Genomic DNA, 6,000 nt, shown 5'->3' on the forward strand with positions numbered 1-6,000 from the left:
GTTTGTTCCGTATATTCAATATCCTGTAATAAGTGTGATGCTTTGTTGACTGCATTGGCTTTTCTTGTCATTGTTTAGGTTTTGTAAATAAAACCAAAGGGGTTTTGATATATTGCAAAGCATTATCAGTTTCTGTCAGTACTTGGATTGATTGTTTCTCACACAGAATAACAGCACTTGGGTTAACTTCCAGTAAAATATAACACTTCATAATGTCGCTGTTTCAGCTGACAATAAGGTGCGTGCTCACATGTAAGCATGAGTTCAGTCCATCCCAAATCAAAGCACTGTAATTTACATTTAGTATCTGAAAAGTTAGTTTTGCTAAGGTGTTTGCACCTTTCCCATTGTTTTCAGGTATATAATGGTTAGACCTTTGCTTTTAATTTAGCAGGTAAAAATACGAGTTCAGAAGTATTTAGTTCCTAGTTAGTGCCAAGTGTTTAACAGGATTCTTGTCTGAGTTTAGAAAAGTCGTACTACCTTCATTACACCATTTATAAACTAATCAACTGTTTCGCCTTCCTCCCCACCCCTCAGCTTATGCAGACTGAAATTTGTTTATCTATTTTCATCCAGGAAGAGGAAGTAATTTAAAATTCTCTCCTGGTAAAACAAAACTGTACTCCTTTGGTATGAGGTTTGTACTTCATTATTTTTGAGATAAGCCTTTGAAAATTCTTTCTGCAGGTAGACCTTGTTCACTTCACAGAGGGAACATGCATTTCTAGTGTATCAGGTTGTTCTGAAAATATGAGTGGTTTGAAGTAACATGAGGGAAGGATTTGGTACGCTGAGTCAAATCAGTTTCTGATTACTTTTCTTCTTGTGGAGACTACCCTGTTGTGTTGAAATATGTCCCTGCAACGCCATTCGGATAATCGACACACTGAAGAACCACCAGCTTGTTAAAGGGCAGAGAACTGAAGCACCGATAACTTTTTGCTCTTTCTCTTCCTCCATCTACCATCCTAATAATTGCCATTAGGCATCAAGATTCTGTATATGGAAGTGCCTTTATTATTGAAGCAACAATAGTTGCTTTCAGCTATTCTAACATCTGAAACTGGGGTTCACAGTTGCCTGACTTTACTATGATTGTTATCTAGATTGTTGTGCTTTTCAAAATTATTTCCTCTGCTCCTTTCTCCCAATTTTGACACTTTTATTCTGAATCTACAGTGAGGCTGTGTGACTTTCTGCCATTTTCTGTTGCTGTAGAGAAAGCATAAACATAGCTATGGCTTTCAGCTTTCCCCATTATCCTCAAAATCATGCAATAGAATTTAATGTTTGGTGGTTTTTTGTCATGTCCTTTATGTGCTATTTTGAGCTTATCTATAATCACCATCTACACTTTGTGGCAAAATGTATCCAGAAAGATCCTATATGTTTAAAAGACGAATGCTATCATTCTGTAGAATCAATATATCCTTTGGCAGAAAATGATAGATTATACATGATTTATATTTTATATTTTACTGGATGGATTAGAATTTTCATGACAGCCTTTTAACATGACACAAAATACACTGATTGCTAAGGTACCGGAGAGCACAGTCTCTTCTTATTATATCTTTTTTTCTTCTTCTTTTTTTTCTTCTTTTTTTTTAATAAGAAAAATATTGGCTTTGATACTTTTCAAGGTCAAAAACTTTTCAAGTGACCTCTAAGGAAAAAATCATTAGGAGATATCTCAGGCTCTTGGAAAAACCTTCTCTTACTCTCTTATTCTAGGAAGAAAATTTCATTTGGAGTCAGAAGCAGAACATGGGCTCTTTTACAGTGCAATTACTTAATCAGTACTTCTGAAGATTAACTTGAAATACTGCATAACTGAACAAAGCTCATTTTTCCTTACAAAAACAGAGCCCCATTAATTTAAACTTTATTTTAAAGTATATCACTTTAGGTACAATGCAGTACTCTGCAGTGTCTAATTTCAATCAGCAAGAGCATTAATATAATAAAAAATGTATTCTAAGTTAGATCCGAAAGAACACATCATTGTCAAGGGACATACTTTCAAGTTCATGTCTTTAGTCACATTATTTAGTCTTTGGGGATATTTTTGGTATGTGTTTCATTTACTCAGAAATTAAGATGTTTGTTGTCCCTGGTGCCAATTCACTTAACAGTTCCATTGATTTCCAGTTCAGTTTAAGTAAAGAAAAATATTTTTCACTGTGTAACACAGTTTTTGCAGCTTTTTTTTCTTTTTTTTTCACTACAAAAGGAGCTTGGAGTTGAAAGCTGATATATGTCAAATAGTATACCTCACTGAGCTTTTAATGTTTTTGTAAGGTAGCAAAAGTTATACTCTGTACTAAAAATGGGCAATTATTTTGTAAATTCACATGTAAGTATGAAAAGTTACTAAGGTTGTTCACAGTGTGATGTAAATGCCTGACAAGAGACATGGTCTTAAAAAGTAATGGTATCAACATTTTGTCAACTGATCTGCAAAGTTTGTGCCTACTCAGAGATGCATTGGGTGTTTCAGAGTCACTGGAATGAATAGAAAATCTGAAGTTTTAACTGCCGTGGCAGAGGAATCTTGAGGCACCCTATTGTTTTATGTCTTACCAAGTTTCCCAGAAATTTGCAGGATAATGCAGGAAAATCCTGTGGCAAAAATCCAGGGATATTCTTTTTGTTGTCCATTGATCAGTTTTAAATTAGCTTGATAAATGAATTCTATGTTCTTTTTTCATTTTGTATTGTTCTCCACACTGCTGAGTCTATCTATTCAAATACAGAACAGCTACACCTTTTAAGTATTTTGGTAAGCATTTTTTTCATAGTTCATACATAATTGTGTATTTTAGTAATAGAAGAAATAGAGAAATTTTTTTTTAGTTTGACATACTATTTGGTTTATACAAATAGTTAAAAGTAAAATGATATTTTCTATTTAGAAACTATGTTGATAGAAAGATGAGTTTAAAGTGTCAAAGTGGGAACTTAAGGTGTATCTTCCTCACCTATAATATCAGACAATTTTCAGCTTTATGATCAAATATTTTGTCTCAGTTTATATTAAGTACTACATTTTTTCTCATAAACCATGTAAGGCAAGCAATCCTAGTCCATGTAATGTGAAAAAATAAATCATGCCTTAAAAATACATTGATAAATGTATTTCCCCCAAAGTATTTATATACTAGACATTGCTGATATAATGCAAAATTCACAGAGATAGTTGGTAACAGTTTTCCACTTTCTCTTTTCCTCCTTCCTTCTTCCTTCTTTCCCCTTCCTGTCCTTTCTGCTTGATAAGACGCTGCCTTCTAATTTTCTTTTTGTGAAATGCCCTCAGGCTAGTGCTAATTCTGGAAGAAATTAAAAGCTTGGAATCAGACAAAGAACTGTTTTACTTACAGTTTAACCTGCATTGAAAGTTGTTGACACATGCAACAGAGCTGGTGAGATTTTTCTCCTTTATTTCCTGTGAAGAGAGACAGAATTTGTTACTATGAACGCAGACAATTTCCTAAGATCCTGAGTTCAACAAGGTCACAGGTTTAAAGCTTTTGAACACTTACTGAAATTTTATGTCAACTTCTAGACTGGCTAGCTTCAGACATGGAATGGCTGAAAAAGTTGGTATTAACTTCAACGCCTAAGCACCCCTCACTACATGGTAAAGATCTCTGAATGTGACAAACATTAGCAGTGCTTTTCAAACAAGGTCTTTCAGTCCAACAGGACCACCACTGGTTGTTTAATTGTGGTTTTGGATAATGAAACTCATTGTATATCATTATTAATCACATTATTACCACCTTCTTTAAATAGAATAGGACATTCAAGTGAGTGATTTAAGTGGATAATGATAAAAAATATTTCAAGGGATAATAAATATTTATCTATTACTTTATTGTTCCCTACATGATACATAATAAGTGATGCAACTGCTGCCTCCAATATCAGCTTCAGTGGCCTATTCTTTCTCTATGGAAATTAGGAGAATGTTCCTTTATGTGAAATTCAAAGTTTGTCCTATATTTCTGTGCAAATATTCAAGATAAAAGTTTATGTATCTGCAAGCTTAGCATTCCCTGAAAGTATTTTGGCCACAGAACTAGAAAAAAGTTCACATTCAGTGAATATAATGATCTTCATATACACACACTAAAGAGTAGTATATCTTAAGCAATGGGAACAGGTTTTCCTTGGGAAAACCTTTGTGTTATAGGTGACTTTTTCATTACATTTTCTTGAATTAATGTGCCTTATGATGGTAATTCAAATACTAGAACAGCTGCTATTCAGATGTAAAGTAATATTATGACTGCAACAGTTGCTTAAAGTTTGCTTCACTTTTTTATTTTTCACAGAAATCATAAAAAAATATGATCAGTAGGGACATCAAGTGGCTATTCAGTCAAGGCTTCTCTCATTCTCTGCCAAATCAAGGTCAGTCATACAAAATTCATTCCAGGCAGATGTCTGTCTTACCCATGTTTCTTTTGTATTTTAAAAATAGCATTTTAAAATATTTCTACTTTACAGAGAGTATACTCTAGTACTTTCTTGAAAGAGCAAGAACTAAATGAGAGTAAAAGTTTAAAATCATAGTGTGCTAAAAAAACTCCTGCATGTCCATTCATTCTTCAGCTGTGTAACTTATTTCTGATTTCATGTTCTCCCTAAAAACTGTTGTTAAAAAATCCTGATATATCATGATTTCAGGAGGCAAAGCTGCTGCATTTGAATCAGAGGTGGTTATCTTTTACTGGATAATCTAGTGCTTTCCTTTTACTTAGGTGGAGTACATTTTTGGCAGAATTCCCTAAGATTTCACTGAAGTCATGATTTAACTCTGAGGACCTGAGGTAAGCAACATACTTAGTCTTCGCTTTTACTGGTCTTGGTGGGATTTAGATGCCTCCTGAAGGATAGGTTCCACACAAACATTTGCCATATTTCTCACTTCTATACCTCACCTACTGAATGCTTCAAAATATGTGAGGCGGTGCATCTGAATTCACATGGGGGATTGCTCTAGAATGCTGTACAGTTTAACTCAGCTGGGACTACTGTTACAAATGAAGATGGAGAGAGGAAAGCACCAAACTCAAGTGTGCAAATATTCCCTTCCTGTAGAGATCAGGCTCTCCCCACTATGGAAAGAGATTCCCCTCCTCATACAGTCTAGCTGAGAATGTGGCAATACACATCAGGAGCAACAGGAAATGAGTTGGAGCTCTCCTTGCAAGAATATAAGCTGCAACCTTAAAAGAATTCCTAAGGTATCAACGTTGTAACAGGTGTTTATAATGTATTTCTAAACATATGGATGTTTTTAAGGATTCCTCCTGAAGGACCTATCTGTATGAATTACTCCCATTGCACCAGACATTTCCTAAACATTCTTGAATCACCGGATTCATCTCCATCTCTTTTCTTCAGGGGATCATTTTCTCGATGAAAACTGCATCTGTCAAAAAAAAAAAAGGAAGAATCAAACATTCTAATGGACTTTTATGTACTGCATGTGTAATTTTTTTAAAATAGGATATCTTTTGCCACTGCTGACTTTTCTGCTAGAAATTGTAACATATCTCCTCATAAACTGAAATTTCATATTTCAGTTTCTAAGCTCAGCTCTTATGTACAGCAGAAAAACACATCTCTATTAGCCCAATAGAGGGAGAGTGCTGCAATTGCTACTCAGAAGAACACAAAGCTCAGTGTTTGAAAGGGACATAAAAACTCCTGTATTCCTTTGCAAGGATGGATTGTGCTCAGTACACATGAATTGTCCAAAGCAGCAAGAAAGAATTAGTCATCAGTTTCTTACCATGAAACACAAGAGACCAGGAAATGGGAGGCTTTTTATCACTTCCAAATACAGAGATAGTTTTAAAAAAGGTGTTATTACACCCTGAAATACTTAAATGTGAAGCTTTTATTCTTCATCAGTCATCAGCTCTAATGGTACTTTTTGATGGAATTTTTTTATTAGTAAATACAAAGTTTTACTGCTAAAAATAG

Source organism: Corvus moneduloides, chromosome 5, assembly GCF_009650955.1.
Source record: "Corvus moneduloides isolate bCorMon1 chromosome 5, bCorMon1.pri, whole genome shotgun sequence".
Lineage (NCBI taxonomy): Eukaryota > Metazoa > Chordata > Aves > Passeriformes > Corvidae > Corvus > Corvus moneduloides.